Source organism: Schistocerca nitens, chromosome 7 (genome assembly GCF_023898315.1).
Source record: "Schistocerca nitens isolate TAMUIC-IGC-003100 chromosome 7, iqSchNite1.1, whole genome shotgun sequence".
NCBI lineage: Eukaryota > Metazoa > Arthropoda > Insecta > Orthoptera > Acrididae > Schistocerca > Schistocerca nitens.
The window spans coordinates 510,817,227-510,842,694 of record NC_064620.1 but is presented as its reverse complement, the minus strand read 5'-3'; the positions used below and the strand labels follow the sequence as shown (position 1 = coordinate 510,842,694).

At 43.9% G+C, this 25,468-nt stretch overlaps 1 protein-coding gene and 1 pseudogene across 1 annotated transcript in view; both read right to left on the bottom strand.

The window, feature by feature from the left end:
• The window catches only part of LOC126195287 (uncharacterized), a 710,394-nt gene that overhangs the window by 666,344 nt on the left and 18,582 nt on the right, over positions 1 to 25,468 (bottom strand). The window lies entirely within an intron of this gene.
• Positions 10,715 to 10,832, bottom strand: LOC126195885 (5S ribosomal RNA; annotated as a pseudogene).

The window sequence follows — 25,468 nt, the reverse complement described above, 5'->3', positions numbered from 1 at the left end:
TGCAACATCTGCAAACGACACTGACAGAGACGGATAAGGCAGCGCTTATGGAGCCACTCATAGAAGACGATATAAAGGTGGCACTCACAAAAGGAGCGGCCCATAAATCACCAGGGCCATATGGGATTACGCTAGAGTTTTATCGAAAATTCGTGGACATGATGATGCCACAGTTGGTGTCGATGTACAATGAGGCGATGCGTCCGGACATGCGCCTACCGTCGGATTTTGTGACGGACTTGATTCTTCCCATCCCGAAGATGGCGGGGAGTCACAGTGTTAATAAATATCGGCCTCTCACTATGCTAAACACCGACAATAAAATCTTTGCACGACTACTAGCGTCTCGTCTCAAGCTGGCGATATCCAGGACAATATCCCCTGATCAGGCTTGCCTAGGGGTGCGAAGCAACATCTCCTCGGCGTTAAGTGAATACCGTGACGTTATCGCCCTTGCGGAAACGTGTAAAATGCGAGCAGCGATGATATCTGTGGACTTCGATCGTGCGTTCGACAGGATAAACCATGACTTCTTGGCGTCAGTCATGAGCCGAATGGCGATTCCACCTGTTTTCATCTCCATCGTTATGAGGCTAATAGGAGGGGCTACATCGAAGGTGATTGTAAACGGTCGGGAAGCGGGCTCGATTCCTATTAACAGCTCAGTCCGACAAGGGTGCCCACTCTCCATGACGCTGTTTGCGATAGCGCTTGAGCCGCTGATGTGTGTTATGAGGCGCTCACTTACTGGGATAGCGCTTAATGAGAACTCTTTCGTTTGTCGCGCATATGCGGAAGACCTGATCCTTCTTGTCAGATCAGGACATGAAGTGCGTCAGGCTGTTGAACATCTAGACTCTTACGGGACGGCGGCAGGCAGTGTCGTTAACATGACGAAATCCAAAATTATGCACATTGGACGGGGTCTGGAAGACGTACCGGGACCGTTTCAGACGGTGGAATCTCTGAGATGCCTAGGGATTACATTTACCTGTTCACTACGGCGGTCAGCGGCGGCGAGTTCTCGGCGGCTTCTGCAGAATGTTCGTCTGACGATACGCAAAAACTCACTGAGAGCTTTTGACATGATCCAACGTGTGGCATACACCAACGTTCACATAGCGTCACGACTGCCCCATTTAGCGCAGATCCTACCAATACCGACCGCCTCATGGCTGCCTTTGGCTACTATGTTAGTACTATGATGTTATTTAAGATCAAATATGATACGTTAGCGCTACAGTACCGGAACGGTAGCCTCAACCTCACAAACGTGTGAAACAAAGCTCTGGCGCTTTATATGCGAGCGATGATACGAAATTGGCAACAAAGAAAGCATACCACAACGTCAGCTCTGATAGCACTACTTGTTCCGCCTTGGTACGAACCCCCTATTGCGGTGGGCAATATTTCGCCTTCTCTTGGACACATTGCCTCATTTCTTGTTGCCGAGAATACCCACGACTCGGGAGATCTATAGATGCTTGATGGATCACCATGGCCGCAACATAATGAAATTCAAATACCCGTCGAGAACGTGGAACCACATTTGGTGTGCAGTGCATACTCCATTACTGTCAACAGCAGCGAGATCGATGTGGTATATTCTTATAAACCGTAAACTTGTGACCAGGAGTCGATTACATACAATTCATATGGTCGATTCTCCTCTTTGCACAAACTGTGGACTGTTAGCAACGGAAGAACATGGTTTAGTGTGTGGCGCAGCGAGGGACGTCTGGATGCTGACGCGTCGAATACTGGCCTTCCTTCGGCGCACTAACTACACAGAAATCACATCGGATGTATTTTTTCTACCGGACAAGACCTTTTTTCCCAAACAGAAGACGTATGCGGTCAATTGGATCGCTGGACATGCGACGAAATATTTGTGTTCGTACGATATTAAGTCCGTGATGGATTATTGGATGTATTTACAAGAACAACACGAGCTCATACGAAATACAGGACTTACTTTTCTAATTTTTTAGGAAGTGTTTTTCACAATCCGCCCGACAGCTGGGGTGTCCCAGAACTGAGAAGACTCCTGCAGCAGAACGACTAGAGACAGCACTGCGCGATTCAATTATATTGGCATATAGCACACTTAGAAGAAAACTGGCCCCTACCTGTTGACGCCTGTTATGACTGGATTATGTTAACGCGAAAAAAAAAAAACACAACGATGGTAAACACCGAAACCGCCTCAGATAATGGTCCTTCGCATGGTCGACGCAGGAGAAATACACTCCTGGAAACTGAAATAAGAACACCGTGAATTCATTGTCCCAGGAAGGGGAAACTTTATTGACACATTCCTGTGGTCAGATACATCACATGATCACACTGACAGAACCACAGGCACATAGACACAGGCAACAGAGCATGCACAATGTCGGCACTAGTACAGTGTATATCCACCTTTCGCAGCAATGCAGGCTGCTATTCTCCCATGGAGACGCTCGTAGAGATGCTGGATGTAGTCCTGTGGAACGGCTTGCCATGCCATTTCCACCTGGCGCCTCAGTTGGACCAGCGTTCGTGCTGGACGTGCAGACCGCGTGAGACGACGCTTCATCCAGTCCCAAACATGCTCAATGGGGGACAGATCCGGAGATCTTGCTGGCCAGGGTAGTTGACTTACACCTTCTAGAGCACGTTGGGTGGCACGGGATACATGCGGACGTGCATTGTCCTGTTGGAACAGCAAGTTCCCTTGCCGGTCTAGGAATGGTAGAACGATGGGTTCGATGACGGTTTGGATGTACCGTGCACTATTCAGTGTCCCCTCGACGATCACCAGTGGTGTACGGCCAGTGTAGGAGATCGCTCCCCACACCATGATGCCGGGTGTTGGCCCTGTGTGCCTCGGTCGTATGCAGTCCTGATTGTGGCGCTCACCTGCACGGCGCCAAACACGCATACGACCATCATTGGCACCAAGGCAGAAGCGACTCTCATCGCTGAAGACGACGCGTCTCCATTCGTCCCTCCATTCACGCCTGTCGCGACACCACTGGAGGCGGGCTGCACGATGTTGGGGCGTGAGCGGAAGACGGCCTAACGGTGTGCGGGACCGTAGCCCAGCTTCATCATGGAGACGGTTGCGAATGGTCCTCGCCGATACCCCAGGAGCAACAGTGTCCCTAATTTGCTGGGAAGTGGCGGTGCGGTCCCCTACGGCACTGCGTAGGATCCTACGGTCTTGGCGTGCATCCGTGCGTCGCTGCGGTCCGGTCCCAGGTCGACGGGCACGTGCACCTTCCGCCGACCACTGGCGACAACATCGATGTACTGTGGAGACCTCACGCCCCACGTGTTGAGCAATTCGGCGGTACGTCCACCCGGCCTCCCGCATGCCCACTATACGCCCTCGCTCAAAGTCCGTCAACTGCACATACGGTTCACGTCCACGCTGTCGCGGCATGCTACCAGTGTTAAAGACTGCGATGGAGCTCCGTATGCCACGGCAAACTGGCTGACACTGACGGCGGCGGTGCACAAATGCTGCGCAGCTAGCGCCATTCGACGGCCAACACCGCGGTTCCTGGTGTGTCCGCTGTGCCGTGCGTGTGATCATTGCTTGTACAGCCCTCTCGCAGTGTCCGGAGCAAGTATGGTGGGTCTGACACACCGGTGTCAATGTGTTCTTTTTTCCATTTCCAGGAGTGTGAATGCTGCTTTCATAAAAACTTGTACAACTGCTTTATTTTAACCACTCTTAATCAGGAAAGGATAGTGTGTTTTTCCAATCTACATTCACTGAGATTGGACCAAAAGTTAGAAACAAAAAAATTCATGCTTGAACATAAATGCAGGCGCTAACTGAGCCATGCCGGCGTTGTGGCTATCGATATTTGTTCAGAGATTCTAACCTTTCGGCACTTGTGAGCCCGTCGCGAGGTGGCGAGGCAGGGAGCGGATCGACAGGCGAGCGCGAGTGAGTTGAGTTGTGAGGTGGAGAGAAGATGGCGTGATTGCCCAAGGAGGGGAGGTAGCCCGGTCGGCGAAGAGGTGTTTTGAGAAGGCATCATACAGGCGACAGTTGTAACAGCTGTGATTTGAAATGTCCACCCAAGCAGTTTATGGCCGTTAACCGATTACATCTCTTTGGGAGACTGTAGTGGCGATCTACTTCTCTGATGCTGTTGGACGATTATTTCGATGAACTGATAAGGTGACGTCATTCCATGTCTTTCACTGGCCATGCACTTTTTGCCTTCCTTACTGCAAGTGTACCTCACCTGAGACAAACTGTTCGCGAATGCTCAGTTACGAAAATCTGTTAGTCATCCATGTTGAAGTCGAGCGCTACGCAGTTTTTGCACCATTCTGATCGAACTGTTGTTGCTTGGTGTGTAGTAGCGTAGGCATTCTGCCTTACCATACAAGCCGTGGGGCTTGTTGTGTATAATGTTCTAAAACTGAGTGTTTAGTTTGTTCCAGATAACATTGTCCATCTTGAACTGTATGATGTACCAAAGTACGCTAACTCCATGAGATACTGTTGCGGAGGTTTGAATATCGGCATCCGGGAAGTGAATTCGGACGCACCTACTGTATTTCGCGCCCTCGGTCGGGGCGATAAATCTGGTCCGAGTGGCACAACCAGAACTTTCAAGACCGAACTTGGCCGATGCCGTGAGCTGGGAACTATTTGTAAGGTGAGTGTCTAATGTATATTATTGCCTGCCTACTTGAGGGTCCGTACGTAAGGCTACTATTTCTTTTGAACGAATATATATGGGCAAGACCTTAAAACTGTAAGTGAACTTACGATAGCCCTTTGGACGTGCAGTGTCTTCTATTTTCTATAAAAAGTATTACCTTTCTCATTTGAGCCGGTCGCTGTGGCCGAGCGGTTCTAGGCGCTTCAGTCCCGAACCGTGCGATTTCTACGGTCGCAGCTTCGAATCCTGCCTCAGGCATGGATATGTGTGATGCCCTTGGCTAGTTAGGTTTAAGTAGTTCTGAGTTCTAGGGGACTGATGACCTCAGATGTTAAGTCCCATAGTGCTCAGAGCCATTGGAACCATTTTTCTCATTTGAAAAGTTGTTATACATTTGTTAGTAACTAAATCCGACTGATAGCCTTCAAGTATAAATGTTCTCTGACTGGGAGTTTATCATTATAAATGTTATTTCTTCACTATTTGTTAATGCAAAGTACAGTTATTTACAGTTCACGTGTAAGGTTAATTTTTCTTTTAAATGAGTATATTTGGGCAAGGTTTTATAACTGTAAGTGAACTTGCTGTAACTCTGTAGGCGTTCAGTGTATTCTATTTTTTTTAATATTAAAAGGAATTATCCATCTCATCTGGAAGGTGGTTATACTTGTTTTTCTATCGAAAGGTAACTGATAGGTTTCCTGTACAAATGTTCCCACTTGAAGTTTGGCAATTGTTATCTGTCGATTGACTTTAATAAATATTGTGAACAACAAAAGGTGAATGCTCATCTCACCCTAAGCTCCAGTGCTTCCGCCTAGTCCTTTGGGCGTTTTATGATACGCCGAGGTAATACCGGTTTCACTAACCTAGCCTGCAAGTTCAACTCTTGTATTTGAGCACGAACGGTACCTTTGAAATGTCGTTAGTGCGCTGAAACTATCAGTTGCGATCAGAACGGTGTACCGTGTAGTTGTGAGTGCATTACGTCGGAGATAAGTGAATTACAACGTTGGAAAATCGTTGGTGGTCGTTTGGTGGTTGCTTCGGTAACCAAGGAAGCGAAAGTATTTGAAGAGGCACCATATCGAAGATTTATACCACATATAGCGAAAGAGGAGAAGCGTCATATGCTAAGTTATAAAATCAAGTGTATTCAATCATCGTGACAGATTCTCATTGAAGATGGTTGTGATGAATAATAAAAAAGTAGTAGCTGCCAAAGCGACTGCAGATCTCATTGTTACACTCGCGAACCCTGTCAACACCAAACCAACTCGAAGAGAGCTCCACAAGCAGAAAATTGCGGGAGAAGATGCACTAATGGCTTATGTAAATGCGCATGAGAGGAAAATGTGGTGCCGAAGCCTTACAGTCTGGAGTACGGAGCAATGGAATAATGTCATTGCCTTGGATGAGCCTTGTTTCACATTGTTTCCAACTGCTGGCTGAGTTTACGACCCAAGAATACTACACGGCGGCGGTTCGGCGATGATTTGAGCTGCCATATTGTGGTATTCCATTGGTCCCATGTTTACTCTGCAAGATCACGTTACTGCTGAGGATTATGTAACCATTTCGACTGATCGAGTCCATCCTATCTAGATTTTCATGGTTACTCTGCAATTAACAATTAAGCCCATGGCACGGCTTTCATCGAACCACCTTCAGGCTAATTCTCTGCCTTTCCAGTCTCGAACAGGGCGCGGGAGAAACTACCACTTAAATCTTTCGCCGCGAGCTCTGATTTCAATGTTTTCTGTACGATGCTCTTTTCTCCACATGTATGTGGGTGCCAACAAAATATTTTCACACTCTGAGGGGAAATTGAAATTTCATGAGAACATCGTTAAGCTATTCGTAACTGTAATCCCTCAGTATTTAGATGAGCTTACGGCATTTAGTATTCTGTGATTTTTCGTGTAACCGAAATTTAGTGGATTCCTTTTAGTACTCTTGTGGAAATGGGTATGACTTCACACTCTTCGTTATTTAGTGTCTACTGCCGCTTTTTGCACCATACACATATCTCGTCAAAATCATTCTACAAATTGTTTTGATCATCTAATGACTTCATAGGACGGTACATGCGGCATCATCTGCATACAATCTAAGAGGGATGTTCATGTTGTCTCCTAAATCATTTATGTAAATCAGAAACAGCAGACGGTCTATAACACTTATCTGGGAAACGTCAGATATTACTTCTGCTCTGTTGGGTGACTTGCCGCCAGTTACTATGAAATGTGACCCTATTTCCAGGAAATCAAGAACCCATTCGCACAATTTAGACGACACTCTATAGGCACACAATTTGATTAGACATTGCTTGTTATAAAGAGTGTGAAAAATTCTGGAAATCTTAAAATATGAAATTAATTACACAGATCTTGTCGATAGCGTTAATTACTTCTTGAGATTGAAGATCGATATTTTCTGCATCCGTGTTGGCTATTTTTTTCATAACTTGTTTCCTTCCAGGACTTCGTAGTATTCGAACACAGTACACGTTCCAAAATCCTTTTGCAAATCGACGTTAGTAATATTTCCAGGAAATCAGCAGATTATTCGTATTTCCTTTCTTGGGTGTTGGTGTGACTTGTGGAAGTTTCCAGTCTTTAAGCCCGGATCTTTCGACGAGCGAAAGGTTGTACACGAGTTCTAATTATGGAGCTATTGTATCAGCTACTCTGAAAAGAACCTGACTGGTATACCATCTGGACTGGAGGATTCATTATTAAGTGTTTTATCGAAACAACTTTGCCATCAAATTGCTCGTCCACGTGTTGCCAAAATTGCTTCTGCAACGCCACAAAAGTTTCCCCGTGAATCCGTTACATAAACAGTCGCGGTCTCTGCCCATACGATTCCCATAGTTTCGAAGCCCTGACGAAAGGCATTAGTAGCCGTCGATTTGCTTCGGACGAAGTTGTGCATTCTTGGATACAGTCTTGCTTACACAGGCAAACGCAAACATTTTTGCACGTAATTATTGACCACCTTGTCTCACAGTCGAATAAATTAGTTAAGAATTATACCGATTAATTTTGAAATAATGAACAGTTTAATTATCTGTCTGTCCCCTTTTCATCTGACTGCCCCTTATAAGGCATTTAATATGCTTCTAATTGGTTTGGATGCGTAGTGTGTAAGCTGGAATAGTGTTACGTAAATGATACTGATTTCATCATGTAATAATTGCGACTTCATGGATTAATAGCTGCAGCAACAGGTTGTAAGTGGTTACGGGCAGCAGCACACCCGATCTTGAGAGAAAGTTTGTCGGACAACTTGAAGTTGACGGGATTTTTAGATTAGCTAGAAGTTTCATTGGGCAACGGCCTTGCCTCAGTGGCTACACCGGTTCCCGTGAGATCACCGAATTTAAGCGCTGTTGGGCGTGTCCAGCGCTTGGATGGGTGACCATCCTGCCGCCATGCGCTGTTGCCATTTTTCGAGGTGCACTCAGCCTCGTGATGCCAATTGAGGAGCTACTCGACCGAATAGTACCGGCTTCGGTCAAGAATACCATCATAACGACCGGGAGAGCGGTGTGCTGACCCCACGCCGTTCCTATCCGCATCCTCCTCTGACGATGACACGGCGGTCGGATGGTCCCGGTAGGCCACTCGTGGCCTGACGATGGAGTGCTTTAGAAGTTTCATTACGTTTGGGAATATTCTCCTGAGCACTTTCAAGCGCAAAGCAATGTTAGCGGGGAAGTCCAACACAGAGCAAAAATTTTCTGCTCTTAACCTTTGCGCTTTCCGGAAGATCCCCAATTCCAGTCACCACACAAGGAATGACATTCTGACATTAATAGTCAGCTATCCTGAGGAGAGCTTGTTGCCATGAAATCCATTCCATGAATACAAGTAAGCTGAGTGACTGCAGAAGAAACGGCTGTGGAGTGTTAGACTACATACGCCCTCGATTTTCCAGGAAATATAAATTCCGGAAATATTACCAACAGCTTCACTTGGCTTTTATGTGTTCTACAATACAGACGTCGAACACGTGATACAAATAATAGTATTGAATTTCCTCGACATTGTTAAATCTGTGGTATTACATATTAATCTACAGCTATGGGGTATGGTGGTGCAGTAAGCTCAGTAAATGTACAAACCGAGAATTTTGCAAAATTACTAGCATTTGAAAAAGAAGTGTTAGCGAAGCTTGTGTTTTAGCGGAAAGATATAGGAGATGCAGTCAAAAATTAAGGGTCAAAAACCAAAACAACTGAGAATATTTTTAAAAATATTTAGAACATCATTTAATTTTATTTTTATAAGTAATTCCTATGTTCCAAATAACTACGTTATCTTGAAGCAAAGATTTTCATATCGTCTGCATAGGATTCGGTAAGATATGTTAACCATTATGTGGTGAGGAACGTAAGAAGAATGATGAAAAATCTCCCATGTGGATTTTCTAACAATGCCTGTAGAGCGTGGAGCCGTGCGAGAGTTTTCATGCAGTTTTCAGTGGAGGAGAACCGTTCTTTGTTTCTACATTCAAAGAGGCATGACACAGGTTAGCAAATATTTCACTACGAATTTAATATGTATGGTCGTTCTATGTTCCATGAAACAAATCAAAACTTGTACTCTCTCGATCCCAGAACCAGGTGGTCTTGTTTTTCTATTAAGGATGGATGCGTATGGACTGCCGTCACGTGTCACAGTTGCGATCAAAGCGGTCGAGAAATTCACCAGTAGGTACCACTGTGGGACTTCTGTGAGAATCTTTGGTTGTCTCCGTTACCCATCGTACACACAGCTTCCAGGAACTTAGTTTCGAAACAACGTTGTTCCAGAAGCTTTTGGAAATTTTATAGAAAAACGATTAATCCTTGTCACCCCCACAGCCCATGAGATCGTTAGTCCTAGTACTAACTTGGACAATTCACTAACCGTTCTAAACCTTTAACAATCTTACTTCAATTCCTAAAGCTATTGTCTTTCTTGCCCTTCATATATTGCGTTGTGCCTTTGTTTCACACTACTGATGATGCATTTCCTCTTTTACTTATAAATATTGTGGTGTCACCGCCAGACACCACACTTGCTAGGTGGTAGCTTAAATCGGCCGCGGTCCATTAGTACATGTCGGACCCGCGTGTCGCCACTGTGTGATCGCAGACCGAGCGCCACCACACGGCAGGTCTCGAGAGACGGACTAGCACTCGCCCCAGTTGTACGACGACGTTGCTAGCGACTACACTGACGAAGCCTTTCTCTCATTTGCCGAGAGACAGTTAGAATAGCCTTCAGCTAAGTTAATGGCTACGACCTAGCAAGGCGCCATTAACCATTTGTAACGTTGCATGTACCTCAAGATAGAGTCTCACTTGTATCATCCAGAATGCTGTATACCAAAGGACAATATAAAAGTTAAGTGTTCTCGTAGCTACGTTCTTTTCTTTATCACATTCATTACGAATCCTGTTCCAGACTTAACGCCAGACGGCGTGTGTGTACGCGTGCCCTTTCGGCTACTTCACTGTGGACTGGCTGCCTTAACAGTCCACTACAAATATGATCAAATTTTTCATCTGCAGTGATTCAACACTTCCACACTCTCCAGTTTACTGCATTACTTTGCGAAGGCAGGCAACACTGAACTGGCGGCAACTGGTGGCTACACGGTCGGCAGCCGCAGTTACCGCCACTAGACATGCGCGAATCAGTTTACGTTACAAACAACTTTTCTTTACATAGATATAACTCATCCTTTACGATGAAATGTGCGGTGATCTAACTCCAGTTAAATATCAACGCGAACACAGTTTATATTTCGATCAATGGTACGTGGTCTACAGCAAGCAGCAGCACTCCATCTTCAGGCCACAAGTGGCCCATCGGGACCATCCGACCGCCGTATCATCCTCGGCTGAGGATGTGGATAGGAGGGCCGTATGGTCAGCACAGTGAGCACACCGCTCTCCCGGTCGTTATGATGGTTTTCTCTGACCGGAGCCTCTACTATTCGGTCGAGTAGCTCCTCATTTGGCATCACGAGGCTGAGTGCACCCCGAAAAATGGCAACAGTTCATGGCGGCCCGGACGGTCACCCATCCCAGTGCCGGCCATGCCCAACAGTGCTTAACTTCGGTGATCTAACGGGAACCGGTGTATCCTCTGCGGCAAGGCCGTTGCCCCACGTGGTCTTCGCTGGAATCTAATCTGCATTGTTACACAGTAACAGTTATGGCAAATACACTGAGATGAGAAGTGATGGGATACCTCCTAATACCATGTCGGACCTCCTTTGTAGTGCAGTAACTCGATGTGTCATGGACTCAACTAGTACTTGGAAGTCCTTTGCAGAAATGATGAACGATGCTGCCTCTAAAGCCCTCCATAATTCCGAAAGTGTTCCCAATACAGGATTTTGTGCGCGAACTCACCTCTCGATTATGTCCCATAAATATTCGATTGGATTCATGTCGGGCGATCTGGGCGGCCAAATCTTTCGTTCCAACTGCCCAGGCTGTTCCTCAAAGCAATCCCATACATCTGTGGCCCAGTGACATGGCGTCGTTGTTTCGGAACATGAAGTCCATGAATGGTGCAAATGGTCTCCAAGTAATCGAACATAACCATCTCCTGCCAATTATCGGTTGAGCTGGACCGGAGGACGCCAGTTCATCCCACATAAACATAGCCAACACTATTATGGAGCCACCACCAGCTACCGCAGTGGCTTGTTGACAAATTGAGTAAACGGCTTCGTGGGGTTTGCACCACACTCGAACCCTACCATCCGTCTTATCAAATGAAATCGGGATATCGACCAGTCAACGGTTCCCAGTCATCTAGGGTCCAACCGATATTGTCACGAACCCAGGAGAGGCGCTCAAGCGATGTCGTGCTGTTAATAAAGGCACTCGCGTCGGTCGTCTGCAGCCATAGCCCATTCATGCCAGACTTTGCCGTATTGTCATAACTTATACGTCCACAGCTCGTCCCATGTTGATTTGTGCGGTTATTTTATGCATTGCTGCTAGTCTGTTAAAGCTGACAACTCTATGTAAACGCCTCTGTCCTCATTCGTGAAGTGAAGGTTGGCGGCCACTACATTTTCGGTGATGAGAAGTAATGCCTAAAATCTGGTATCCTCGGCACACTCTTGACGTTGTGGATCTCGGAATACTGAAGTCTACTTCTACATTTACATCCATACTTCTCAAGCCACCTGACGGTACATGGCGGACGGTACTTTGAGTACCTCTATAGGTTCTCCTTTCTATTCCAGTCTCGTTTGTTCGTGGAAAGAAAGATTGTCGGTATGCCTCTGTGCGGGCTCTAATCTCTCTCATTTTATCCTCATGGTCTCTTCGCGAGATATACGTAGGCTGGAGCAATGCACTGCTTGACTCCTCGGTGAAGGTATGTTCTCGAAACTTCAACAAAAGAAAAGCCCGTACCGAGCTACTGAGCGTCTCCACATCTACATCTACATCTACATTTGTACTCCGCAAGCCACCCGACGGTGTGTGGCGGAGGACACTTTACGTGCCACTGTCATTACCTCCCTTTTCTGTTCCAGTCGCGTATGGTTCGCGGGAAGAACGACTGTCTTAAAGCCTCCGTGGGCGCTCGAATCTCTCTAATTTTACATTCGTGATCTCCTCGGGAGGTATAAGTAGGGGGAAGCAATATATTCGATACCGCATCCAGAAACGCACCCTCTCGAAACCTGACGAGCAAGCTACACCGCGATGCAGAGCGCCTCTTTTGCAGAGTCTGCCACTTGGCTTTGCTACACATCTCCGTAACGCTATCACGGTTACCAAATAACCCTGTGACGAAACGCGCCGCTCTTCTTTGGATCTTCTCTATCTCCTCCGTCAACCTGATCTGGTACGGATACCACACTGACGAGCAATACTCAAGTATAGGTCGAACGTCTGTTTTGTAAGCTACCTCCTTTGTTGATGGACTACATTTTCTAAGGACTCTCCCAATGAATCTCAACCTGGTGCCCGCCTTACCAACAATTAATTTTATACGATCATTCCCCTTCAGATCGTTCCGCACGCATACTCCCAGATATTTTACAGAAGTAACTGCTACCAGTCTTTGTTCCGCTATCATATAATCATACAATAAAGGATCCTTCTTTCTATGTATTCGCAATACATTACATTTGTCTATGTTAAGGGTCAGTTGCCACTCCCTGCACCAAGTGCTTATCCGCTGCAGATCTTCCTGCTTTTCGCTACACTTTTCTAATACTGCAACTTCTCTGTATACTACAGCATCACCCGCGAAAAGCCGCATGGAACTTCCGACACTATCTACTAGGTCATTTACATATATAGTGAAAAGCAATGGTCCCATAACACTCCCCTGTGGCACTCCAGAGGTTACTTTAACGTCTGTAGACGTCTCCCCATTGATAACAACATGCTGTGTTCTGTTTGCTAAAAACTCTTCAATCTAGCCACACAACTGGTCTGATATTCCGCAGGCTCTTACTTTGTTTATCAGGCGACAGTGCGGAACTGTATCGAACGCCTTCCGGAAGTCAGGCACGTACCTGGGAGCTTGTATCTAATATTTTCTGGGTCTCATGAACAAATATCGCGAGTTGGGTCTCACACGATCGCTGGTTCCGGAATCCATGTTGATTCCTACTGAGTAGATTCTGGGTTTCCAAAAACTACATGATACGCGAGCAAAAAACGTGCTAAAATTCTACCACAGATCGACGTCAGAGATATAGATCTATAGTTTTGCGCATCTGCTCGACGATCCTTCTTAAAGACTGGGACTACCTGTGCTCTTTTCCAATCATTTGGAACTTTCCGTTCCTCTAGAGACTTGCGGTACACGGCTGTTAGGAGGGGGGCAAGTTCTTTCGCGTACTCTGTGTAGAATCGAATTGGTATCCCGTCAGGTCCAGTGGACTTTCCTCTGTTGAGTGATTCCAGTTGCTTTTCTATTCCTTGGACACTTATATCGATGTCAGCCATTTTTTCGTTTGTGCGAGGATTTAGAGCACGAACTGCAGTGCAGCTGAAACAGCTTTGGAAAAAGGTGTTTAGTATTTCAGCTTTACGAGTGTGATCCTCTGTTTCAATGCCATCATCATCCCGGAGTGTCTGGATATGCTGTTTCGAGCCACTTACTGATTTAACGTAAGACCAGAACTTCCTAGTATTTTCTGTCAAGTCGGTACATAGAATTTTACTTTCGCATTCACTGAACGCTTCATGCATAGCCCTTCTTACGCTAACTTTGACATCGTTTAGCTTCTGTGTGTCTGAGAGGTTTTGGCTGCGTTTACACTTGGAGTGAAGGTCTCTTTCCTTTCGCAGTAGTTTCCTAACTTTGTTGTTGAACCACGGTGGGTTTTTCCCGTCGCTCACAGTTTTACTCGGCACGTACCTGTCTAAAACGCATTTTACGATTGCCTTGAACTTCTTCCATAAACACTCCTCATTGTCAGTGTCGGAACAGAAATTTTCGTTTTGATCTGTTAGGTAGTCTGAAATTTGCCTTCTATTACTCTTGCTAAACAGATAAACCTTCCTCCCTTTTTTTATATTCCTATTAACTTCCATATTCAGGGATGCTGCAACGGCCTTATGATCACTGATTCCCTGTTCTGCACTTACAGAGTCGAAAAGTTTGGGTCTGTTTGTTATCAGTAGGTCCAAGATATTATCTCCACGAGTCGGTTCTCTGTTTAATTGCTCGAGGTAATTTTCGGATAGTGCACTCAGTATAATGTCACTCGGTGCTCGGTCCCTACCACCCATCCTAAACATCTGAGTGTCCCAGTCTATATCTGGTAAATTGAAATCTCCACCTAAGACATGCTGAGAAAATTTATGCGAAATGTATTCCAAATTTTCTCTCAGTTGTTCTGCCACTATTGCTGCTGAGTCGGGAGGTCGGTAAAAGGAGCCAACTATTAACCTAGCTCGGTTGTTGAGTGTAACCTCCACCCATAATAATTCACAGGAACTATCCACTTCTACTTCACTACAAAATAAACTACTACTAACAGCGACAAACACGCCACCACCGGTTGCATGCAATCTATCCTTTCTAAACACCGTCTGTGCCTTTGTAAAAATTTCGGCAGAGTTTATCTCTGGCTTCAGCCAGCTTTCTGTACCTATAACGATTTCAGATTCGGTGCTTTCTATCAGCGCTTGAAGTTCCGATACTTTATCAATGCGGCTTCGACAGTTTACAATTACAATACCGATTGCTGCTTGGCCCCCGCATGCCCTGATTTTGCCCCGCACCCTTTGAGGCTGCTGCCCTTTCTGTACTTGCCCGAGGCCATCTAACCTAAAAAACCGCCCAGTCCACGCCACACAACCCCTGCTACCCGTGTAGCCGCTTGCTGCGTGTAGTAGACTCCTGACCTATCCAGCAGAACCCAAAACCCCACCAACCTATGGGGCAAGTCGAGGAATCTGCAGCCCACACGGTCGCAGACCCTCCACTCGGCTCTGTACCAAAGGTCCGCAGTCAGTCCTGTCGATGATGCTGCAGATGGTGAGCTCTGCTTTCATCCCGCTAGCGAGACTGGCAGTCTTCACCAAATCAGATAGCCGCCGGAAGCCAGAGAGGATTTCCTCCTATCCATAGCGACACACATCATTGGTGCCGACATGAGCGACCACCTGCAGATGGGTGCACCCTGTACCCTTCATGGCATCCGGAAGGACCCTTTCCACATCTGGAATGACTCTCCCCGGTATGCACACGGAGTGCACATTGGTTTTCTTCCCCTCTCTCGCTGCCGTATCCCTAAGGGGCCCCATTACGCGCCTGACGTTGGAGCTCCCAAGTACCAGTAAGCCCACCCTCTGCGATCGCCCGGATTTGGCAGACTGAGGGGCAATCTCTGGAACAGGACAAGCAGCCATGTCTGGCCGAAGATCAGTATCAGCCTGAGACAGAGCCTGAAACCGGTTCGTCAGACAAACTGGAGAGGCCTTCCGTTCAGCACTCCGGAATGTCTTTCGCCCCCCTGCCACACCTCGAGACGACCTCCCACTCTACCACAGGTGAGGGATCAGCCTCAATGTGGGCAGTATCCCGGGCAGCCACATTCGTAGTCCGATTGGGGGATGTCTGGACGAGGTGGCCGTCCCAGACAAACCCCCATCCGGACCCCCACAGTGATGCCCATTGGCAACAGCCTCAAGCTGTGTGACCGAAGCCAACACTGCCTGAAGCTGGGAGCGAAGGGATGCCAACTCAGCCTGCATCCGAACACATCAGTTGCAGTCTCTCTTGCAGAGTCTTCCACTGGAGTTTATCTATCATCTCCGTAACGCTTTCGCGAATACTAAATGATCCTGTAACGAAGCGCGCTGCTCTCCGTTGGATCTTCTCTATCAACCCTATCTGGTACGGGCCCCACAGCAGTGAGTAGTATTCAAGCAGTGGCCGAGCAAGTGTACTGTAACCTACTTCCTTTGTTTTCGGACGGCATTTCCTTACGATTCTTCCAATGAATCTCAGTCTGGCGTCTGCTTTACTGACGATTACTTTTATATGGTCATTCCATTTTACATCACTCCTAATGCCTACTCCCAGATAATTTATGGAATTAACTGCTTCCAATTGCTGACCTGCTATATTGTAGCTAAATGACAAAGGATCTTTCTTTCTATGTATTCGCAGCACATTACACTTGGCTACATTGAGATTCAATGGCTATTCCCTGTCTAACGATTTCCGAAATGGAACGTCCCATGTGTCTAGCTCCAACTACCATTCCTCCTTAAAAGTCTGTTAACTACCGTCGTGCGGCCATGTGTGGTGTCACCGCCAGACACCACACTTGCTAGGTGGTAGCCTTTAAATCGGCCGCGGTCCGTTAGTATACGTCGGACCCGCGTGTCGCCACTGTCAGTGATTGCAGACCGAGCGCCGCCACACGGCAGGTCTAGAGAGACTTCCTAGCACTCGCCCCAGTTGTGCAACCGACTTTGCTAGCGATGGTTCACTGAGAAAATACGCTCTCATTTGCCGAGACGATAGTTAGCATAGCCTTCAGCTACGTCATTTGCTATGACCTAGCAAGGCGCCATTACCCGTTACTATTGATACTGTGAATAATGTACCGTCAAGAGCGACGTTCACCATTTACGGATTAAAGTTAAGTATTCCACCAGCTACGTCCGTTTTTCTAAATTCTAATTTCCTTGTCCTGTTCCAGAGCTCACGCCAGCCTGGGTGAGCTAAAACGCGTGCATTTCGGCTTCCTCTTGTAACCCGGTGTTGGCTCTCGAGCCAACCCACAACACCATGATCACGTCGGAAACCTGTTCTCATGAATTACCTGAGTACAAACGACAGCTCATCCAACACACTGCTCTTTTATACCTTGTGTAAGCGATGCTACAGCCATTTGTATATGAACGTATCGCTGTCCTAATGACTGTCACCTCAATGGAAAAATGTATATTCCAAGCACATGCATCTCGCTTCTCGTAAGCGTGTTAAGTCTGATCATCTATGCCATTACCTGGTCATTTCATTATACTGATGCAGATACATGAGACTATTTTCCTCGGAAACAATTAATACTGCTGTATCTACCGGATTTATGGTTCTCCGTTGATGAGCAGCACATTATGAAATTACGTTCTGATTCAGTCGACTAGCAAGCTACAGTAGCATTGAAAATACTGTTTATATCATTTAGTAGCCCACTTCTATTACACATTATCAATGGGAGCAGGAATTACATCATTTCTGCTCTGGACCTGGAATATCAGAAATTTCCGACACACTCACCGAGTTAAAGTGTCAGTGCTAGCTGAAAGGTCACCGGGTCGCCTGCGAAAGTGGGTGGTGTTTAAATATTTGTTCTTGCTCTGTGATGCGCTGTGTAATTGTCCAGCACTGTTTAGGTGTGAGACAGGCGATACAGAGCACACCAAAATGAAACACTTCGCAATTCATTCGCGTAGCCACAATGTACAGCTGCAAAGAAGTCCGTTAAAGCGAAGAATGGAGAGAGAGAGCTGTTGCACAGATTCGGGAAAAAATGTTCAATTCAAAAACAGGCGTCTCCTGTAAGCTAACCACAGGGTTTGTATAGAATCTTCTAAGAAATTACTGGAAATTGGCGTTTGGAAGCCTATAATGAAACTTACTGTGTAATTACACATTTTAAAGTCTACTATCATACGTACTTTGCACCTCAGTGTGAAGTGTATGGCAGTACTTCCTATTGAGCCAGTTACTAGTGCATTTCCCCGTTCCAATCACGTATGTAATGTGGGAAGAACTGCGTGCTGTAATTAGTCAATAATTGTCTTCACCATCATTATGGGAACAAAGCGTAGGAGGTTGTAGTACATTCCTAGATTCATCACTTAAACATGGTTCGATAGGTTTCAATTAACAGGTGTTTTAAACCAGCTCTACAATCTGGGGATTCCTTCCAACTTAGTAAAAATAATTGAACACACTTATTCCAACAACTACAAAAAGGCGAAAATTGGTTCCACTTAATTAGCTGCATAGCAGTTAATAGTTGTATACACAAGTTGACTCACTCGCCCAGCTACTTTTTAATGTAGTCATGGACGAAGTTATAAGGAAATTGTTGCAAATTGGGCGCCGAAAAAATAAAAATCACTGGTTATGCTGACGATGCAGTTCTGCTGGCAAACAGTGTAGATGTTTAACACACCTTTCATGTGGTAGCCAAAAATCTCAGTATGGTCATACAAACTCAAAATATTAAATGTATGACCACATTCGTGAAAGCTATTACATGCAAAATGGAAGTGGATGGAAAAAATATATAGTAGGTAATCTTTTTTTAAAAAAAATCTTGGTAGTGAGCTGTCCAGGAGAGGAAATGTCGAAAAGGATGTTAGGGATCAATCAGCAAAGGGAAACGAAGTGCAAGGTGTTTAGATGATACTATTTGGAAAAGTAAGCATATAGGAAAATATAAAAAGGCAAAAATATACAAAACAGCAGTGACACCAGTTATGACGTATACAGCTGAAACAAGAGCGGAAACACCAAGATCAAAAAGATTTTTGGAAACCATGTGAATGAAAATTCTGCGAAGGATTACAGGGAGGACACAGAGATAGAGAAAGAAGTGAAAACATTAGAAAAGGATATAAAATCGATTCCATTAATGAGAGGGTACATAAGAGAAAGCACGAATGGAATGAACAGGATGTGAAAATCGTAAGAAATAAATCGCCAATTGGCAAAAGAAATATTAGCCGTCCAAGGAAAAGATGGAGAGACAATCTCAGGATAGACTGAGTGGTACTGAGGGAAACAGGCCTTTGCCTTGAGCAGTGTTCTAGGGTAGATCGCAGAAGCTTTTTAGAAGCAATTTCCTTTGTAGACTGATTAAATTTTCCTCGTATCCTACCAATGTACCGAAATCTCCCACACGCTTGTATACGATAGAGCCTATGCGATCGTTCCATTTCATATCCCTGCAGATGCTTACAGCAAGGTATTTGTGTGAGTTGATTCATTCCAGTTCTGGCTTACTGATTATGTAGTCATAGAATACTATAATTCTTTTCTTTTTGTGTAGTGCAAAGTTTTGCATCTCCCAGTATTTAAAACGCGCTGCCAATCTTTGCCCCGCTTTGAAATCATCAAGGCATCATAATTAGCAGAAAGTTGGAAACAGATCACAACACCATTCAGTAATTAAACAAGTGAGTGCAACTATTAAAAACAACTGCGTTCAATAAAAACTGCGCACTGCTTTTCTACTTGTCTTATTCAGAGATTTCACATTATTTTTAAGGGAATTTTCTATAATCCCCCAAAGGCATTAACCATTTACTATGAATTTCTTGTGCAATGTTCATGCCTTTTCTAGTTCTTTTTTCTCCTAAATTTCTTACTTTCCGCAAATTTTGCAACCAAGATTTTTGTTTGAAACGGTAGACCAGTCGTTTTCCTCATAAAATTCGAGTCCTGATTTGAAAGTTCAATACTCTGGTCAATCACTTCATTTGTTGTCACACAAAACTTAGTTCAGTATTTTTCACGCGAGGGTTTAGTGCTGAGTTTTTCATTTTGCCTTTTCTCATTCAACGACAGTGACGAACTATCTGACTTTCCACTCTCACAGTAATTATTGGTAACTTTTAGCTTTTTAGATGCAGGAGGACAAGTAAAGTAGTTTGTTACTTCGCTACTCATCTTACCTTAACCTCTAACTTGCAACGAAAGGCTGGACACACCGTACAATCACGCCTACAAATAACAAGAAGTTTCGGATGACTCATAGAACGACAAAGTAAACTCAATGACTGACTGCTAGCGACTCAATTGTCAAGAACGGTTGCCTGCTACTTCGAAACGCTTTAAACAGTTAAATGTGTCGCTTTCCCCTCCATAGTTTGCACTGGCATTGCTCATATTGCAGATACCAGCAGGGAAAAATGAAATAAATCCGATTAATTTCTGTGAAACAAATTTCCGGCAAAGTTCTAACTTCTCCTACATCGTAAAGAAGTTACTTTGCTGTCAGAAGAGTTTTGTGGTACACGATCCCCAGCGTTCCCCCAGAGAAACAGCACTGGTTGCAATGCTGATCCTGGAACTACGTGTCTACTCCTGAAAACTTTGAGGTCGATTCCTTGCTGCACCAACACCATGATTGGTTCAAATGGCTCTGAGCACTATGGGACTTAACATCGGAGGTCATCAGTCCCCTAGAACTTAGAACTACTTAAACCAAACTAACCTAAGGACATCACACGCATCCATGCCCGAGTCACGATTCGAACCTGCGACCGTAGCAGTCGCGCGGTTCCAGACTAAAGCGCCTAGAACCACTCGGCCACAGCGGTCGGCTACCATGATTGTGTTTGGCTTAAAGAAAGGAACTGTTGGGGAATGGGGGCGTACATTTTGATGAAAATCTCGCTGCTGCTGAAAAAGAGTGATGAAGGTGCCCTGGTAGGACAGTTGCGTGGGTTTTAGGAGAGCAGACACATACTGAAAGTAAAACAGAATACGCAGTAATAAAATACGTCGCTCAACTTTGGTAATGCTGGTTGCAGAAACAGTAGAATGCAGTTTTGGGTATCTGTACTGCGCTGACTACAGTTCCATGAAGACAAACTACGTAACGTTCTCTGAACTAAAGTCGGAAGAAAACTCATCTTCTGTCTTTATGTACTATTCGAAGATCAGTTATAAACAAGTAGTACTCATTTAAATCTCTAGGCAGGCAGTGTCTGTCCACATCCGATAATTGTAATCACTGTTGTGTTTCTACTAAACGCTAATCACTCTCTACCTGACGGCCACTATTTCTATCTCACTCGGCGACATGAAGACTTGAAGACACGATGAACGTTCTACAGGAACTCCCCAGCCAGAGTCGGACTGACTTACAACTTGCAACTGACAACTTCTGCTCGTGCACTGGTACTTAAGCGCGAGTCCCTCTTCCTGGCGTTGCTGCCGCTCCAGGGAGCGTGATTCTCGTGGGCAGAGTGATTGATTTGTGTGCAGAGATGTTCCTGCTGCGGGCAGACGTCCATGGTGCTTTTGATACCAACTGTTGCAAGCTCTTCTTGTGTGGTATCTCAGTACACTACACGAACCTTTCAAGGAGACGAATATCATACATTCTGCCTTATTCAGTAGTATAGAAAATGAAACGCCACCTTCTTTATTCTTTTCACAAACTTAGTTGCAAACTGTTTATTTCTTTTTAATTACATAATTTTACAACAAGATTCTTTCGACGTATCTGCCATTATCAAACGTTCCTCTTGACATTATATTCATATAACGTATTCTGCTTATAAGAGCACTATGAGATTTTATCTTATATTTAGGTATATTTCGTATTAAATTTTGACATGATAGATCGTTCCAATGTCAATGTGACAGCATTACGAGGTTTTATCTTATGTTATACTTACACCTATGCCGAATCAAGCTTGTCGTGAACTTATCCAATCAACAAGAAGTAAACAATTTCGTAAAATGAAGAACAAACCGCCTTCAGTCACAAATTGCGTTTATTTACTGCACTATGCATTTCGAGCCCTGGAGGCTCATCTTCAGGTGCTTTTTAGTGATTTACATCAGGTTTTTTAGTTGTTTGCCTGTTGATATTACATTTTTGTGTTACACCATGGTATATTGTAGATATAAGTTTAACAGCGTTAATAATATGAAACTAACTTACAGTTTAACATTGTATGATGTCTGCTTCTGTTGTGCAGTTGGTACACAGAATACACATCTTTAATTTGGCAGTACATACTGGGATATATACATAGTCACACACTTTTTGTCCTTTTTACGAAAGTAAAACAGTCGCGGACGAAACACTGAAAAACAATGGATAAAATTAAGTAAACAATTTGCATCTAATTCTGTTAAAAGTATAATGAAAACGTCATATTACGACCATATGCAAGCTGCAGGGCCAGGAGAGAAGAAGAATGAAACGCATTTAAAAATCCAGAAGTAAATTGTAGTGTGACAGTTGTTTCGTTATTAAGCATTGAGTAATTTGCCTGTGCTACACTGTAGTGAGATACTCTCCTTACAGGCCAAAACCAGGAATTCCAAGTGTGGCGCAATGCAACCTCACGGACACGTATAACATATTTGTAACCTGACCAATAAATAAATATTCTCCAATTACCAGCACCTTTCCGAATGCGTCTTCAATAACGTACGTGACAACAACTACAGAAGATGTACCCTGTTCCGTAAAAGCGTTCAGATACATCAAATAAATTAAACAGGAAAAACAGTTCCCAGTAATTTGGAACAGGCACGTCATAATTGAAGAAACTAGCGGCGCTCGGCAGAGCTTAACATACTTGTTAAGACTGGTGAATAACGCACCTTGAATATGAATGTCTAATTTTAATTTCGCATTAGGCATAGAACAATCGGTGTCTATCAGAATAAGCGACCTAGGCATACAGTCTTAGGGAAACGTAGCGACCGTCTTGTACACATTTCATATCCTACTACTACTATGTGACGTTTCCAAATCATGTGATAACGATGGCAAACTCCAAAACGTTAATGAGTCAGAAGTATCAAAATACAAAAGAAAATCAAAATGTTTTTTCCAATGTTATAAAAATTTATTACCGAAACAGACATTTATCTGTCTTATTTGGGAAATATACATAGAAACGACACATCCACACTGCTTATAGTGTAAATCAATAACTCTCTTTTTCTAACAACTAAAATGTCTTAGATTACATTGGGTCATTGTTATTAGTTGCTTAAAGAACTGCTGAACCCTCATATTAAATAATTACGTACATACAAATTATATCCAGTGTACAGACTAGAACTGTATCTTTCGCTGAAATTAGCAACACTGTGAATATATGACAACAGTAAGCTCACCTACAAACAAAGACCAAAAACTGTAGATTATAAATCCAATGCAGGGAGGGATCTTGCAATTATTTAAAGATAACTCATATAGACCACATCCTCAACATATAAAATTTATTGACAGCGACAACGGCCGCGGAAGCCTACACTTCATAACTTATGTAATTTCTTAAAACTCAAACACTGTAACTGAAACACGTTGTTGTTCACACCAGCCGTACTTACTGGAGACATGTTATAGCAAATTCAGTTTCAGTTTACCCACATTGTAGTTTTATAGGATATCTTGAATCCGCGTGCTTGGCACTTTTCATCGGCGGGCTATCTACCAAAGAAGGGCATTACCGAGAAAAATGTTGATGACTTCTAGCCGCATGGAACAACAACGTGCTGACATTAAACTCAAACGCTAAATATGATCCGATATCATCACATAATGCGCTCACATTGCTCATTGAAAATCTTAGTCCTCTATCCCTAGCCTCTGTGAAATGTGGGACTTCCAGTTCCATACTGATCAGACTGAGGGAAGAACATAAATGAAGAGAGATGACGGCTTTTGGATCGAGGTCTCCCGTCTTACACAAACGACGTAGTAACTAAGAGACTTTGATTACACAACAGGTGCTGAACGCAAATCGGAAAAAGGACTGTTAGTACAATAATCACAACTGTGGTCTGACAGTCATCTAATCCCAAACTGGACCACTGCGTTATTTATTTGAATGTTTCCAATCGTCTTAAAGGCGTTAAGGTGTATTCGTTTGGTTCACTTTTGAAATGCATCTCATGTTTCAGCTCAAATGTATATTATTAGTAAATAGCCACTAAACGCCGATTCTTCAAATTTCTCGTTATATTATAAATGTATTAACATTTAAATATTTGACTTTAAAAACACAAGAGACAAAAAGTTTAGAAAAGATTCGAAATTATATTTAAAGTTTGCTGGATTTCGCTAAGTGGTCTTATTGTCAAACGCTAGACGAGCATATTTTGGTTAATTTGCGCTTCAAAGTAAGCTTTGGTGATGCACCTTTATGTCCATGACGTCATATCTCCTGAACGGTGTTTCATACAATGACAGAATTTTGCCGGTATATTCAGTGGTATATGAGGATACTGTCTGCAAAACTTGTTACTAATAGATTTAATAATAAAGAAGTAATAAATTAAAACTTCATGCCTTCTGCTAAGTTCCGTTCCATGAAAAACGAGAAAGTAGTAATCGATACACTTGGTTCCTTTCATTATTTTGTGGGGAGTGTGAAGTAGAAAAACTTTCCTAAAGATTTGAAATTAAGAATGTGAAATTCATTGGATGTCGCTTATTGCTCTTATTGTAAAATACTGGATGAATAAACTCTCGGTGGTTGCACTCGGTGAATCACGCTGCCTAAGACATAAACACAGTTACAACTGTTATATTTGTCTTACTCTGTTGAATCTCTAACATAAAATCATAGAAGATGCAAAAATGATGTTAGTATGAAGAGTGATAAGCTCGGCGTTCCTTTGGGGAGCACGGCCGCATGACGACGAAAGCTGGGCGCTGTTTACAAGTGGCACTCGGTGTTTGGGTGAAGTAGAGGTGTTGTTAAGGAGACGAAGAAACCTAGTGGCACGTCGTCAGGAAAGGTAAGCAACGTGAAGTGATCATTTCTTAAGACATACCAACTACTGAAGTAAAACAATTAAAGGAGAAAACTAATAAATTAGTGGGATAATTGTAAACAGGACTAAAAGGACAATTGTTTTATACATATATATATATATATAATTTATTTTGCCTTACGAAATCATGGTGGATGAAAAGTCTCTCGTGTTACCAGTTTGCTGTGGCCAAGAGCGGAAGTACAGAGGCAAATAGCGGTAGTCACTTTGCTTTAATTAAATTCTGTTTCAAGTTTGTGTACCGTTCTGATAATTGATGCATTTGAATGTGTTATATCTTTATTCCCGTGAATGTAAGTATAATGTCATCTGTCCGGCAGGCTGTCAAGTTAAAAGCACTGGTGGCGGCAATAACTCTTCAGATCTGAGACTCGTACAAGGCGAGAAGTCGAAGTGTTGCAAGGAATAAATAAGTGGCAGCATGCTGTCATGAATGTTAGGGAAACAGCGTTTTTGCAAGTTAAATTACGTGTTATTTTGTGCAGAAATCAAACGACTTGCTGTAAAATATTGTACCTAACGTAATAAATGACATGAATGTTGAATATGAGAAATTAATATTAGTGTTAACTATAAAATGTAGGAGTGAAAAGTGGATTTTCCTATCTGTTGATATTGTATGTATTCTATGCAGTGAAGAATAATTCGATTATGCCAAAGCGAACTAGGGACATGAATAGCGGCAGAGATCGATTTTTCAATTTTAATGCGGGTTAGTGATATCTTAGTTTACAACGCTGTAGTCGTAGT